General features: G+C 41.0%; 1 long non-coding RNA gene across 1 annotated transcript in view; it reads left to right on the top strand.

Moving 5' to 3' along the window:
• LOC132818846 (uncharacterized) overlaps nucleotides 1–16,895 on the top strand; it is a 118,872-nt gene that overhangs the window by 18,176 nt on the left and 83,801 nt on the right. Inside the window, exon 2 of the long non-coding RNA XR_009645029.1 lies at nucleotides 14,835–15,102. This is a non-coding gene — a long non-coding RNA (uncharacterized LOC132818846). The remainder of the gene's footprint in view (nucleotides 1–14,834; nucleotides 15,103–16,895) is intronic.

Genomic DNA, 16,895 nt, shown 5'->3' with positions numbered 1-16,895 from the left:
AGAAATTTAGCAAAGAAAAATATTTTAATCAGTATGAAATGCAGAAAGACGTGTGCTTACATCGCACTTGTCACAACCAGTAGTTATCTCAAAACAGTATATAGTCAATGAAATGTAGGAAGCATGGCAGCTAATATTGACTAGATAATATGTTGTTGATGTTGATTTAAAAGATTATTGGCCAGGCTATTGCTTACTCTCCATAATAGTGCCATGAGACTTTTTTTCTGTTGATTTGAGAGAGCAGATTCCCTGCAAAGTGCACTGCATTGTAAAGCTTAATTTTTGCTCAAGTCCTGAAGTGGGACTTAAATCCAGAATCTTGTGATTTTTCTTATTCTTTCATGGGATGTAAGCATTGCTTACAGTGCCAGAATTTCTTACATCTGTGAAGCACAAGTTAGGAATGATAAGGGAGCTTAAGGTGAAGGAACCCTTAGGAGGCAGTGATCATAATATGATTGAATTTACTCTGCAATTTGAGAGGGAGAAGATAGGTCAGAGGTAATGGTTTTACAGCTGAATAAAGGCAACTGCAGAGGCATAAGGGAGGTGCTGGGTAGAGTTAACTGGGAGAGGAGACTAGTGGGAAAGACAGTGGAACTGCAATGGCAGGAGTTTCTGGGAGTAAATCAGGAGACAAAGCAGAGATTCATCCCGAGATAAAAAAGGCATGGTGCAGGGAGGATGAGGCAACCATAACTGAAAGGGAAGTCAGGGATAGCATAAAAGCAAAAGGGAAAGCATATAATTTGGCAAAGGATAGTGGGAAACCAGAGGATTTGGAAGCTTACAAAGACCAATAGAGGGCAACAAAAAATATAAGGAGCAGAAGATTAAATACAAAGGTAAGCTAGCTAATAATATGGAGTTTCTGTAGCTATCTAAAGGGTAAAAGAGATGCAAAAGTGCATATTGGGCTGCCGAAAAATGACACTGGAGAGATAATATTGGAGAATAAGGAAATGGTCGAGGAACTGAATAATTACTTTGCATCAATCTTCATGGTGGAAGATACGAATAATATTCCAAAAATTCAAGAGAGTGATGAGGCAGAGCTGAGTACAGTGGCTGTCACCAAGGAAAAGGTGCTACAAAAACTGAATGGCCTGCAGATGGATAAATCATCTGGACCAGATGGACTACATCCCAGAGTTTTAAGGCAGATAGCTGAAGAGATAGTGAAGGCATTACTGGTGATCTTTCGGGAATTACTAGAATCAGGAAGGGTACCAGAGGACTGGAAAATCACTAACACACACCCCTGTTTAAAAAAGGAGTAAGGCAAAAGACAGAAAGTTATAGACTAATTAGCTTAACCTCAGTCATGGGTAAAATCCTGGAATCCATTGTGAAAGATGAGGTTTCTGAACACTTGAAAGTGTATGGCAAAATAGGGCGAAGTCAGCATGGTTTCATCAAGGGTAGGTCATGCCTGACAAATCTTCTAGAATTCTTTGTGGAAGTAATGAGCAGGTTAGACCAAGGAGAGCCAATGGATGTTACCTATATGGACTTCAAGAAGTCCTTTGACAAGGTGCTGCACAGGACGCTATTGAGTAAAATAAGGCCGATGTGTTAGAGACAAGGTGCTAGCATGGATAGCTTGGCCATCTGGCAGAAAGCAGAGAGTGGGGATAAAAGGGTCCTTCTCAGAATGGCAGCCAGTGACAAAAAGTGTTCAGTAAAGCTCAGTGTTTGGACCACAACTTTTCACTTTATACATTAATGATCTTGGTGAAGGAACTAAAGGTATTCTGGCTAAGTTTGCAGACTATACAGAGATAGGTTGAGGGACTGGTAGCATTGAGGAGGCAGGGAACCTGCAGAAGGATTTGGACAGGTTAGGAGAGTGGGAAAAGAAGTGGCAAATGGAGTACAATGTGAGAAAGTGAGAGGTCATGCACTTTGCTAGGAAGAATAAAGGTATAGACTCTTTTCTACGTGGGGAGAAAATTCAGAAGTCTGAAGTGCAAAAAGACTTGGGAGTTCTAGTCCAGGATTCTGTCAAGGTAAACTTGCAGGTTGAATCAGTACTTAGGAAGGAAATGCAATGATGGCATTTATTTTGAGAGGACTTCAATATAAAAGCAGGGATGTACTTCTCAGGCTCGACAAGGCTTTGGTTAGACCACATTTGGAGTATTGTGTGCAGTTTTTGGTTCCACATCTCAGGAAGGATGTACTGGCCCTGGAGATGTTCATAGGCGGTTCACAAAAATGGTCCCAGGAATGAAAAGTTTAACATATGCGAAATGTTTGAGGATTCTAGATATATACTTGATAGATAAGGGGGGATCTAAGTGAAACATACAGACGATTGAATGGTCTGGACAGAGCAAATATTAGGAAGATGTTTCTATTGTTGGCAGAAACTAGGACCAGAGAGCACAGCATTAGGGTAAAGGGAATATCTTTTATAACAGTGATAGGAAGAAACTTCTTCAGCCAGAATGTGGTGAATCTATGGAATTCATTGCCACAGAAGGCTGCCATTGAGGTCAGGTCACTGAGTATATTTAAATCTGAGATAAGACAGGTTTTTGATATCAAGGGGTTGAAGGGTTACAGGGAGAAAGTGGGGGAAGGGGGTTGAGAAACCTATCAGCCATGATTAAAGGGTGGAGCAGACTCGATGGGCTAATGGCCATCTACAACAATGTCTTATGGTCGTATGGTCTAAATGTGATGGTGTACCTCCACTTGTCTGGATGGTTGCAGCTCCAACAACACTCAAGAAGCTTGACATCATCCAGGAGAAAATAGCCTACTTGATTGGCATCACACCGACAAATATTCAGTCACTCCCTTACTGAAGATTAACTGTAGCAATGCGTACTACCTACAAGATGCACTACAGAAATTTGCCAAAGATCTTTAGACAACATTTTCCTTGTGAGGACAAGGGTACTCACCTCCGTCCAAGGCTCCAAAGGATCCTTCTAGATCCAATGGAAATTTACTTGTCCCTCCACAAAGGTCATCTACTCTATCCATTGCGCCTGATGTGATCTCCTTGACGCTAACGTGCAGGTTGTTTCAGAGAACACCTCTGGGCGACCTGCACCAACCAAGCCCACCACCTGTGGTTAAACGCTTTAACCCCCCTCTCACTCCATCAAGACCATGCAGGTCCTGGGCCTCCTCCATCGCCAAACCCAAACTAGCCGATGCCTGGAGGAAGAATGTCTCATCTTCCACCTTGGGACCCTACAGCCACATGGGATTAAAGTGGATTTTATCAGTTTCTTAATTTCCCCAACCCCCACTTTATCCCAATTCCAAGCCTCCAACTTGGTACCTCCCTCCTGACCTGTCCATCGTCTTTCCCTTCTATATGCTCCACCCTCCTCTCTGACCTATCACCTTCTCCCCCACCTTCATCTACCTATTGCATTCCCAGCTACCTTCTCCCCAGTCCCACCCCCCTCCCATTTATCTCTCAGCACCCCCTGGTCCACAAGCCTCATTCTTGATGAAGGGCTTATGCCCGAAACATTTATTCTCCTGCTCCTTTGATGCTGCCTGACCTGGGCTTTCCCAGCACCACACTCTTGACTCACTTTCTCCTACAAGCAAGTCATAATCCTGATTTGGAAATATATCGCTGTTCGTTCACTGTCACTGGGTCAAGATCCTGGAATTCCCTCCTAGTAGCAGTTTGGATTTACCTACGACAGATGGACTGGAGCAGTTCAGGAAGGCAGCTCACTACCAACTGAGTAGGAATAAAAGCCAACCCAATCAAATATGCCCATGTCCCACAAGCCATTTTTAAACAAATTACACCCATAATGCTGTTGAGAAGCGAGTTGCAGGATTTGTATTCAGCAATATAGGGAGAGAGCTTCAATAATGTACTTCACTGAAAGTCCTTAAAGGGAAGATGTACTTTGGTTACAGATAGAAAGGAAGGTGCCTGAAGAAGGAAGGGAACCTATAAGCCCAAACAATTTGGTGTGCACCTTACTCAACACAAGAGGTTCTTTAGTCCCCAGATTTACTATGTTATTTCACTTCATTTCTTTCTCCTCATTTTTATAAACTTCTCAACTCTCATTGTTACAGTAATCTGTACTTCCCAACAATGCATATTTGTCATTCCCCATAGTTACTCTTACACTATAATAAGTACATTCTCTGTACTATCTCACAAGGACATCACAAATATACAAGATACAGGACAAAGTCATGCGCAATTTCTGATTTGAGGTCTCAAACATAGGGTCTTGAATCCACCAATGTCTTCTTTTCCAAGTGGAAGAAAGCTTGTAACATGAGTTTTCCATGGGGTAAGTGAGGAAGACACTGTACAGGATATCTGGCAACTTACACTCATTTGACCTTATCATTTTTGTCTCACCTATAAACACATGGTTTTCACCAGTCACTCTCTCTTTCTTTTCATATACTGACAATGTGGACAACTCTCAACCAATTCAGCAAGAGGTATATTCAATATTATTACGTCTGACACTAGCAGCATCAAATTATTGTATAAGGCCTGAAAAAGTTAACTCTGAAGCTGTTGTGTAGCTCTGTCATTGGATATAGTCTCTGGGATGAGTTTGTCAGTTCTCGCTGTCTATTGTATCTCGTCTAGTCTGTTCACATAGTTAACCTGTCAGGTGTGGCATATTGAATCTATCTTGGTCTGATGTAACTTTTTAATCTTACTCATATTGTCACGACGTTGGTGTGTAAAACTGGTAAAATTGTAAAATAAATTGAAAAGCAGTGCACGGTGCCTTTAAGTGCTTTGTCTGAGCTTAGAAGTTTGCAAGCATTGCACAGATAGCACCCGAATTGAAACATTTTGTATCAAAAAGTCAAGCAGCATTTTTACCCATAAAATAGTTTAAATTCAGACTTGGAGAGTGTGATGCTGGAAAAGCACAGCTGGTCAGGCAGCATCTGAAGAGAGGACGTCCTGCTCCTCAATCTTGTCTGACCGGCTGTGCTTTTCCAGCACCACACTCTTCGAGTCTGATCTCCAGCATCTGCAGTCCTCACTTTCTAATAGTTTAAATTCAGCTAATTGATTTAAAAAAAGACACTTGGAGACTAAGATCAATTGAATTTAAAATAGATTGTTTTTACATCTGGAAGCCAATCAAATTATATGAATTTAATTTGTCATGGGGTATATAAAACTGGGATTTTTGAGAATTGCAGAGAGCTACCTGCTATCTGACGGAAAAGCCAAACTGAAACGCCAGTGAAAGCAAGTCAGCTGTCTGAGAGACAAACCTGGCTTTCACACAAAATTATTAAGTTCTCTAATAAGACCCATCAAAGGTACCACAGTATTTCCAGCTCAAAATCCTCACAGGAGAATCATCAGAAGAAAGGCGTTTGTGACATGAGATTAGCAGAAGGAAGATTGGGGATAAAGTGAAGAAGACAGAGGCTGTGCAAATCTGGAGAGATTATGTTTTAATTTATTGTTCTTATTAATTGGAATCATATAAGTGGAACCTGTGTTATTGAAACAGCACACCTATTCATTCATAAGGGAATAGGTAGTTGTTAGAAGAGATTTATTCTGTTTGTCAGTAATTCTGTAAATTTGTTCAAGGTTGGAGTTAGATAAATAATTTATTACTTGTTAATTTTACTATGAGTGAAAGGATTTCATTTCATTGAAACACTCCTTTATAACAGATTGAGGGTGAAAAATACACTATATCCCTTGTCATCCCTTCTTTTTCAGATTGCAAAGTGAGGTGATCCTCTCTGGGTGTTTAGGTTTTAATTATCAGAGGGGTGTTGACTCCAGGAAGTCAGGGTCAAACTGAGTGCTGTCTAGTTGAATTGTTTCCTAAGACACCTAATATTTAGTGCGTTGATGGTCAATGCCACTCTAGTCATAGTCCTCTCCACATTGTTCTTCACCTGCTACATTTTTGGCTGTCCAATAGATGGGAAAAACTGGTCTATCATGGCAGTAAAGTTATGCAGCATATGGAATGCAACCATGTATTTGAATGCTATGTCAAAGCTGTGCTGTGTTACTCCTCTTGAGGGCTTCGGGAAACCAAAGCAATGTTTGATCTTACCAGCTGTCTGCTTAATGACGTTTCAGTGGGTACCATGGATCTTGCTGTTGTCTGATCTGCAGCTGTGTCTGGGTTCCCAACATGAATCATGAGCTGTGCCTGAACGGATATCCTTTATCGCTCAGTTACTGGCTGAGATCAGACACTGCACAGTCAAATTTCTTGACTTAGAGATTTGACATTTTGATGAATGACAGATAACTTACCATGCTCTGTAGAAATGTTCAGTTTGCATGAAACTTTTAATCCTGTTTGCTGCTGTTTAAGTGAAATCACACACTGACCTGAGTGTGGAACAACATTTGAAATACTTGTGGACCTGCCACACAGCATAACACAATTGTTACAGTGTACCGTAGTTGGTTTTGTCATTCTTTAAATATTACATCATAATGTGCAGTGGGATTATTTTTAAGCATATTCATTCAAACTGTGCAAAATGCTTTCTAATTCTTGGAAACTTGACACAACCATGACAATCAAGAATTTGTAGTCACTGTTGAATTATACATGATATTGTAAGATACGCATGTGATGGTTGTAGCATAAAGAAGTAACTGTTGGAGAAGATCCTGTGTGACATCGATGTTAATCCTGCTAGTTGGATACAGCAGATATTGGAAATTGGGATAGGTCAGTGTACATTTCAGAAGCAATTTGCCTAATTTTCCTAATTTCATTTCAAAGTAAGGAAAATTGGATGAGTTCCATTGAAAACATGCACTCTAATCTCTCCTGACTCTCTGCTGCTCATCATGGCCATGCAGTCTGGTAGAACTGGTCTCAAATGTAAGAATATCAGATTTTAAATGCCAAATTACGTAGATGTTACAGAAATCTCAAATAATCAGAAATCACAGAATAGATGTGGTGTTCCATGTACACCATCCCAGTGATTTTTTTTTACAAATTCTGAAAGAAGGAAAGATTTAAACCTGTCACAGAATCGTCGCAGTGTAATAAGAGACCATTTGGCCCCTCTATAAAGCATTTCCTGTATTTTCAAAGATTCTGAAGCATTTTACAGCAAAATAATTATTTTAGAAATGAAGTCACCATTAACGTAGGAAACATGTCAGCCAATTTGCATGCTGAAAGGTCCCAAGTATTAATGTGAAAACAAGCAGATAATGGCTTGGACTTTCAATGCCCACGCAGTCATCATTGCAGTGTGGATTGGAGTTACACATGGGGACCCTGCAGAATATACAATGTATCAGACTACAAAGGAATTGCCTAGGGAATGGAAGTTCTGTTCAGCAATTTCTCTTTGCCTGGAATTCTGCAAAAGTATCCATTTGAATCAGGATATTTGGAGAGTTTCGATGAAATTAATTAGTTACTGAGGAAATGCAAGACTATTAAACGCACAGTCTGAGTAAACTATTGATTAACCTCAAACTTGCATCAGATACCTCCAACTACACCTCTAACAGAACACATACTCCCTCTAACTCTGACTTGAGATCCAACCCTGATTCACACCTGATCCAGGACGCTGGGACCCAACCAATACCCGGAATCTGTGTGAGATTGCCATTCTTCGGAAAATCCAAAACGTTTTGTAATGGTGATCATGGGATAAGCATTAGTCAAGATACTGGGTGTCACTCAGCTACTTAGTTCTTCAAAATATTGGCAATATTAACATTTAGGTATTTAATTAGAACTTCTCAGGTAGCCATTTTCTAATTGCAAAATGTTGAGCCAATCAAGTTGAATCTTCCTCAACCTATTCCACTCCATCAAGCTTGGGTCCAAGCCTTTTATTACGATCAGTGGTAACTGAACCAGCTGTTTCTCCTAAGAGACCAGAACCGAAGTTGTACTCAGCAGAGCTGAGTATGATGGCCATCGCCAAGGAAAAGGTGCTAGAAAAGCTGAATGGCTGAAGATGGACCAGATGGACTACACCACAGAGTTCTAGGGAGATAGGTGAAGAGAGATAGTGGAGGTTAATTAGTTGTGATCTTTCAGGAATTACTGGATTCAGGGAAAGTCCCAGAGGAGTGGAAAATCGCTAATATGACACCGCTATTTAAAAAAAAGGGAGTAAGGCAAAAAATGCAAAATTACAGACTGATTAGCCTAACCTTAGTTAGTTGTGAGTAAGATTATACGCTTAATGGTAAGGTCCTAGGGAGTGTTGCTGAATAAACAGACCTTGGAGTGCAGGTTCATAGCTCCTTGAAAGTAGAGTCGCAGGTAGATAGGATAGTGAAGAAGGCATTTGGTATGCTTTCCTTTATTGGTCAGAATATTGAGTTCAAGAGTTGAGAGGTCATATTGTGGATATTGGTTAGGCCACTGTTGGAATATTGCATGCAATTCTGGTCTCCTTCCTATCGGAAAGAGGTTGTGAAACTTGACAGGGTTCAGAAAAGATTTACAAGGATGTTGCCAGTGTTGGAGGATTTGTGCTGTAGGGAGAGGATGAACCAGTTGGGGCTATTTTCCCTGGAGCATCGGAGGTTGAGGGGTGGCCTTATAGAGGTTTACAAAATTATGAGGGGCATGGATAGGGTAAATAGACAATGTCTTTTCCCTGTGGTGGGGGAGTCCAGAACTAGAGGGCAGATGTTTAGGGTGGGAGGATAAAGATGTAAAAGAGATCTCAGGGGCAACTTTTTCACACAGAGGATGGTACATGTATGGAATGAGCTGCCAGAGGAAGTGGTGGAAGATAGTACAATTGCAACATTTAAAAGGCATTTGGATGGGTATATGAATAGGTAGAGTTTGGAGAATATGGGCCGGGTGCTGGCAGATGGCTCTAGATTGGGTTAGGATATCTGATTGGCATGGATGGGTTGGACCAAAGGGTCTGTTTCCATGCTATACATCTCTATGACTCTATGACTCTAAGTGAGGATTGCAGATGCTGGAGATCAGAGTCGAGAGTATGATGCTGGAAAGCACAGCAGGTCACGCAGCATCCAAGGAGCAGGAGAATTTATGTGTCTTGATGAAGGGCTTTTGCCTGAAAAATTGATTTTCCCGCTCCTTGGATGCTGCCTGACCTTCTGTGCTTTTCCAGTACCACTGTCTCGATTCTATGGCAATACCTTTACTTAACAGAGTCAACTTGCCAGCCAAATCAGCACTCTGTTCTTATGTCATATCAATGTTTGCTTTTCCCTTGAATTGATATTCTTGCTGATTGTCCTGATTAATGCACAGTGAAAAGCATTGACGAAATGTGTCTTTGTTTAGCAATAAATAAATCTTTGGAATTTATAAACAAGAGCTTTTGTTAATTCATTCCAGGCAAACCTCCCAATTTCAATTTCCAAAGTTCTAACTATTGGGCAGAAAGTTAGTTATCGGGTCTAAATCACCCATCTGCAGCCTGGTTGAAATATTAATTGTCACCTACTCAACACTCTCCAGCAGTTCTTGCTTCTTTTTCTGCCAATTTCAAATTTCTTTCCCCTCAATATTTTTGTGTGAGAAGATTGCTAACAAACTGTTGAGTACACTGACTTCCAAAGTTGCAACTGCAACAAGGAGAATACAGTTAATTCAGCATCACCAAAGTAAATACCAAGCAATGAATGGTATATTTAGTGTATACTTCATGGAATAAATTTTATGTATCCCAGTTACATGCATGAAGATGAAGAGGCCTCATAAAACTTTGCATTACCTTACTGCCCAACCATGAACCATCTCCTGTGTTATGGTGAATAGGGCAGGCATCATGAAACCAGTCCATCCTTAGGCTTTTTGAGACCATAAGTGATCAATCAATAGCCACTTAAGGGCTGCATCCACCTCCAGTACAAATGTAAATGCAACATAAGGGTGGAAACAAGTGATGGTGTGTGATGGGGGTGGCAAGCGGTATGGGTGGAAGGTGAGGGAGCCAGCAGCATTCAACTGCATAGATTACAGTTAGGAAAAAAGGCACAGGCTCACCTCCTTCAGGAAGTCCTTTAAGATCAGACCTTCACTTTAACCCTCCTCCTAATCCTGGATCTCTCTAACACTCTTCTCACTGACTTCTACTAGACAGGCCCATTCAAAAAACTGGACTGTTAGCCCTCCGAGACAATGTTTCCTAAAGTATGGAGGAAAAAGTTCCATTCTGATTCAATTCAGTCTGTGGAAAAAGTCATTTTTGAGTTGGCAAACTCACGATCAACATTTCTGCTGGAGGACAGTAATGGATGTGCAGGATATACATCTTGATGTAAGATCCATCTACTTTGCAGTGATTTCTTCCTCACTAATCCACCTTCTCGTATGATTGTCCATGCTTTAATGAGGCACATTTTGGAATACCCATAGTCCATTTATGTAACAAACACAGACTATTTCTTTGAGCTGGTTAACTCAATAATTATACCTTTCAAAGTCATACATTTTGTAATGGTTATAAAAAGTCTGTACATAAGGTAGGCTAATGTGGTGCCACTATTTAAGAAAGATGGTGAGGAAAAGACAGGTAACTATAGATCAGTGAGCCTGACATCAGTGGTGGGCAAATTGTTGGAGAGAATCCTGAGGGGCAGAGTTTATATGTATTTGGAAAGGTAAGGACTGATTAGGGATAGTCAACATGGCTTTGTGCATGGGAAATTATGTCCCACTAACTTGATTGAGTTTTTTGAAGAAGTAATGAAGAGGATTGATGAGGACAGAACAGTGGACATGATCTGTCTTGACTTCAATAAGGCATTTAACAGGGTTCCGCATGGTAGACTGGTTAGCAAGGTTAGACCACATGGAATACAGGGCGAACTAACCATTTGAATAAGGAACTGGATCAAAGGCAGAAGACAGAGGGTGGTGATGGAGGGTTGCTTTTCATACTGGAGGCCTGTGACCAGTGGTGTGCCACAAGGAGCAATGCTGGGCCCACTGCTTTCCATCATTTATATAAATAATTTGAATGTGAAAAAGCGAGATAAACTTAGTAAGATTGCTGAATACATTAAAATTGGAAGTGTAGTGGACAGTGAAGAAGGCTACCTCAGAGTACAACAGGACCTTCTTTAGTTGGGCCAATGGGCTGAGGAGTGGCAGACGAAGTTTAATTTGGTTAAATGTGAGGTGCTGCATTTTGGAAAAACAAATAAGGGCAGAACTTAGACACTTAATGGTAAGGTCCTGGGGAGCGTTGCTGAACAAACAGACCTTGGAGTGCAGGTTTATAATTCCTTGAAAATGAAGTTGCAGGTCGATAGGATAGTAAAGAAGACATTTAATGTGCTTGTCTTCATTGGTCAGTGCATTGAGTGTGGGAGTTGGGAGGTCATGTTGTGGCTGGGCAGGACATTGATTAGGCTCCTTTTGGAATACTGTATGCAATTCCAGTCTCCCTGCTATTGGAAACATATTGTGAAACTTGAAAGGATTCAGAAAAAAATTTACAATGATATTGCCAGGATTTCATGTTTTGAGCTATAAGAAGAGGCAGACTTGTCACGGACTATTTCCCCTGGAGCATCAGAGACTGAGGGATGACCTGATAAGGTTCATAAAACCATGAGGGGCATAGACAAGATGAGTAGCCAAGGCTTTTTCCCAGGGTGGAGGAGTCCAAAACTAGAGGGTGTAAGTTTAAGGTGTGAGGGGAAAGATTTAAAAGGAACCTAAAGGGCAACTTTTTCACACGGAGAGTGGTGTGTGTATGGATTGAGCTGCCAGTGGAAGTAGAGGTGGCTTGTACAATTACAACATTTAAAAGGCATCTGGATGGGTATTTGAATAGAAAGGCATTGGAGGGATATGGGCAATTGCTGGAAAATGGAACTAGCTTTATTTGGGATATCTGGTCAGTGTGGACAAGTTGGATCGAAGGGACTGCATCCATGCTGTACAGCTCTGTGACTCTAAGCACAACTAAGATGTCTATCTGAAGGATCTGTAGTAAATTTCACCAGTCTGATAATCCAGATGAAGCCATATGAATTTATTATAAATAAGTTTAACTCATTTGAATTCAGTCATAAAATTTATCTTCAAATCAAAAGCACTGCTAGGAGTGAAAAGTCTGTCTCAGCTCATACAAATATATCCTTAAAGAATGTGAAGAGAATGTATTTAAAAATGTGTTCCAGGTTGCCAATGTGTTACTGCAGGTATTTGGATAAAGTACCTGGAATCACACAGAAGCAAATTATAATTAATCATCAATATCCTCAATTATAAACCTTCTAATAAACTTGAAGGACAAACGTAAAAATTGTTAATTTCTTAGACTCCATGGTGATTACATTGGAGCAAGAAAATAATAGACAGAAGGTTTGAAAAATGTGGTGCTGGAAAAACACAGCAGGCCAGGCAGCATCCGAGGAGCAGGAGAATTGACGTTTCGGGCATAAGCCCTTCTCAGGAATGAGGCTGGTGTGCCAAGCGGGCTGAGATAAAAGGTAGGGCAGAGGGAATTTGGGGGAGGGGTGCTTGGAATACGATAGGTAGAAGGAGGTGAGGGTGAGAGTGATAGGCCGGAGAGGGGATGGGGGCAGAGAGGTCGGGAAGAAGATTGCAGCTCAAGAGGGCGGTGCTGAATCCGAGGATTGGGACTGAGATAAGGTGGAGGGGGGAAATGAGGAAGCTGGAGAAATCCACATTCATCCCGTGTGGTTGTAGGGTTCCTAGGCTGAAGATGAGGCGCTCTTCCTCCAGGCGTCGTATGACCAAGGTCTGGCGATGGAGGAGGCCAAGAACCTGCATGTCCTTGGCAGAGAGGGAGGGGAAGTTAAAGTGTTCAGCCATAGGGCGGTTGGGTTGGTTGGTGTGGATGGAGGATGCCTGGAGGAAGACCGCCTCATCTTCCACCTAGGAACCCTCCAACCACATGGGATGAATGTAGATTTCTACAGCTTCCTCATTTCCCCTGCCCCCACCTTATCTCAGTCCCAACCCTCGGACTCAGCACTGCCCTCTTGACCTACAATCTTCTTCCCGACCTCTCCGCCCCCAGCTCCTCTCCGGCCTATCACTCTCACCCTCACCTCCTTCCACCTATTGTATTCCCAGTGCCCCTCCTCCAAATTCCCTCTGCCCTACCTTTTATCTCAGCCCGCTTGGCACACCAGCCTCATTCCTGAAGAAGGGCTTATGCCCGAAATGTTGATTTTCCTGCTCCTCAGATGCTGCCTGGCCATTTGTGTTTTTCCAGCACCACATTTTGCAACTCTGGTGCTCCAACATCTGCAGTCCTCACTTTCTCCTAATAGACAGAAGGTATCAACAAACACTATTTTAAGAAAGACTGGCATACAATTCTATGTGCAGAAAAATAATCATCCTACACTTATCTTCCGTTGACTTTGAGGTCACAATTATTGTATTACACATGCATAAATCTGGAAGATTTCAATAGTCTCCCAATGAAATAAGTCAGCTCCTGACTCCTCAAAGCCTATCATCTACATGACACAAGTCAGGATATGATGAACTACTCCCCACTTGCCTGGATGAGTGCAGCTCCAACTTGTAAATTGATACCATGCAGGATAAAACAGCCAACTTGATTGGCATCACATTCACAAACATCCACTCCCGCCATCATCCACACTCAGTAAGCAGTGTGTGCTAACTACAATATGCACTGCAAATATTCACCGAAGATCCTTAGACAGCACCTTCCAAAACCATGACCACTACCATCTAGAAGGACAAGAGCAACAGATATCATTTGCTTCAAATTTCTCATGAACTGATGGAATTCTAGAAGAAAATTTTATCCCAGGAACATACAGACAGGTAGAGATTATTCAACACCTCAAGGCTGTTCTCTCATTTTAATTATACCATGACTGATTGGAACCTCATCTCTACCTGTTGCCTTTTCTTCATTTCCATTGATCACCATATCAAACACCAATTATGGTCACACTCTTAATAATTTCAATTAATTTATCATCCATTATTTTTGGGTGAATACATTGTTTCTTAATGTCATAACCATATGTCTGGCTCTCAATTTTAAATTATGTTTTAGCACAGCATTACCATGCTAGAGGGAATAGATTCTCTGCATACACCCCATGAATCCCTTTATCATTTCAAACATCTCAATTGGATCCCCATTCAACTTTTGAACTTGCTCTTGTAATTCTACACACAAGAGAGGTGATGACCTAATGGTAATATTTGTGGGCTGTTAACCTCGAGACCCAGGCAATGTCTGGGAACCTGGGATTGAATCTTGCCACAGCAGATGGTGGAATTTAAATTCAAGGGAAAAAAATCTGGAATTAAGTGTTTAATTATGACAGTGAATCCATTGTCGATTGTTGGAGGAAGCCATCTGGTTTCCTAATGTCATTTAGAGATGGAAACTGCCATCATGTGATTCCAGATCCACAGCAATGTAGTTGTCACTTAACTGCCCTCTGTACAATTAGGATTGGACAGGAAATGTTGGCCTAGCCACTGATGCCCTATTCCCATTACCGAATGAAAAAAAACACAGCAAAAAGCAATTAAGGACTTTTTAAGTTTATTAATATAAAATTACATTTCCTTCAGTTCAATATATTCACTGTCTGTTAAATAATGTCTAATTTATAAGGTGGTCAAGTCTGCAATTCACTCACTTGAAGGGGTGTGGGAGACGGTAACTTTCATCACATTAGAAAAATTACTTGACTCTGCACATCAGGTGTTGTACACCACAGACCAAGGGCTGGATGGTATAATTAAACTGAATAGGTTTGTTTCTCAACTGGAAAAGACTCTGAATGGTCTTCTGTGCTGTGCATCACTCGATGTTTTTCCCTTGGACTTTATCCATCGCAACTTAATCTTCCCTATTGTCAGCTTCTCTGCAGGATTGGAGCAATTTACACAGCCCCACCTCGAAACAGAGGAACAACAGCAGTAGAGGCATCAGTTGCCTTCCAACCACATGCCACTCCATTGGACAGAGGAGATACACACAGAGTTCTTCTGTAAGAGAGGCAATACAGGCTGGGATCAGCTTCTTGGACTTCACAGAACAACAGTTCCTGAGTATCTAACCTTCACTGCAGATCTTCATTTTAAATCTACAACCCCCTTGAGGAAGACTTCCTTCATAACAGACCAGGTGGGAACACATTGTTGGGGGCAGCAAAGCAGATTTCATCAAGCAGATATCAAAGGGGAACCATCCAGTGGTGTGCTGTGCTCTCTCTCCTCCTGGAAGCAGAGTTATGAGTGTGAGAAATAGATTGTATAGAGAGGAGGGATTGACATTATTTAATGGAGGGTAACTGTCAGGCATGGGCATATGATGTCAAGATGAAGGTAGAAGTGGGTGTCAGCATTTAAGTTAGGATTGTGATGATATTCCTCCACCTGATGATGGGGGAATAAATGAATCTGCAAGATTGCTTGTTCCAAGGAGAGCTATGCAAGGAAAATACATTGCAAGGTAGAATGTGGAGCATGGCATCTGAGACTGTGTTTTTCATTACTCTTTGCTTTCCTTCTTGAACCTCTTAGGCACAGTATCCAGACTGGAAGAATCATACCATTCTGTTAACTTCTCTGGCCACTTCCAAGCATGCCTGCTTGGTTTGAAGAGCTAGCCTTTCTTCCTGCCCATGGGAAATGTTGCTTATGCTTTCACATCCTGCAGCTGGAAGGGAAGAGAAGAGTCAGGGACACAGGGGTTGCCATCCCACGTCTGCTTTCCATTCCTGTGGTTTATGAAGTTCCAAGAAGAAATGATTCCTGCTGGGGTCCTTTTAATAGAAATCTTTCAATTGTCAGTGGTGAATTATCATCATGTTAGCAGTTTGTGATTGGCTAGGAAACATGAATGTTAAGGTTATAGCTAAGTTAAAGAACTATTGAAAAATATATTTCCCTGACAAACAAGTTTCTGTCCCAATACCATGAGAGGGGTAATTTCATATTACTCTCTTCACAAATATTTCCAACTGATATTCTCCCCTTCATAGCTGATCTAGTTCCATAGACACCTATTTTTATTTGACATTATGCCCATTAGTACAATATCCCATATTAAATCTCTAAGTGATTATCAGCAGGCACTTCACTTACAGAGACACCACACTAAAACTCAATGTAGTCTTTATCACAGCTTTTTGGATTTGTTCTTATGATGTGGGCATTGCTGGTAAGATTACTATTTGTTACCTTTCTCTAAATGCTCTTGAGAAGATGAGAGTGAGCTGTGTTTTTTGAACTGTCGCTGTCCACATGGTGTAGATACACTCACAGAATTGCCAAGCTGGAAATTTCAGGATTTTATCTCAGCGACAGTGTTGGAATGGCAATATATTTCCAAGTCAGGGTCTTGAGATACTTCAAGGGAAAATTTCAGGTGGTGGTATTCCCATGTATCTGTTTCACTTGTCCTTCAAGTTGGTAGAAGTCACAAATTTTGAAAAAGGAATAAAGTAGGCATGGCGAGTTGCTGCAGTATGAGATTTTGTGTGACACTGTGGCCACGGTGCTTTGCTGGTGGCCAACGTGATGTTTAATGTAACATTGTGCTGTATTTGGGTGTGATTTATATATGTATTAACATTATTTATTTTATAGGTTTTATTTGAACTAGTGGCATGGAGGTTTTGATCTCTGAGTAAGAAGGAGTTTAACATGTTAGTATTTCTGGAATTTTTATTTAGAGAGAGTGTTGCTGAAGTGATGATGGGAGCTTTTTTCATTGTGGGAGTTTTCTGATCATACAGAGTAAACAATGAAAATCATCATTTTTTTTTAATTAGAAGATACGGAATTTTGTTTTTTGCTTGGGGTAAATAAAACCTAGAGGTTGGAAAACATTTTTTCAGAGTTTGCAGCATCCTTGATTGAAGTTAGATGAAAGAAACAATTTTTTTTTCCCTGAAGAAAAGAATTACTCGCAAT

The sequence above is a fragment of the Hemiscyllium ocellatum genome, chromosome 1 (genome assembly GCF_020745735.1).
Source record: "Hemiscyllium ocellatum isolate sHemOce1 chromosome 1, sHemOce1.pat.X.cur, whole genome shotgun sequence".
Lineage (NCBI taxonomy): Eukaryota > Metazoa > Chordata > Chondrichthyes > Orectolobiformes > Hemiscylliidae > Hemiscyllium > Hemiscyllium ocellatum.
Note: the sequence above shows the minus strand (reverse complement) of the source record. Positions and strands in the feature narration are given on the sequence as shown.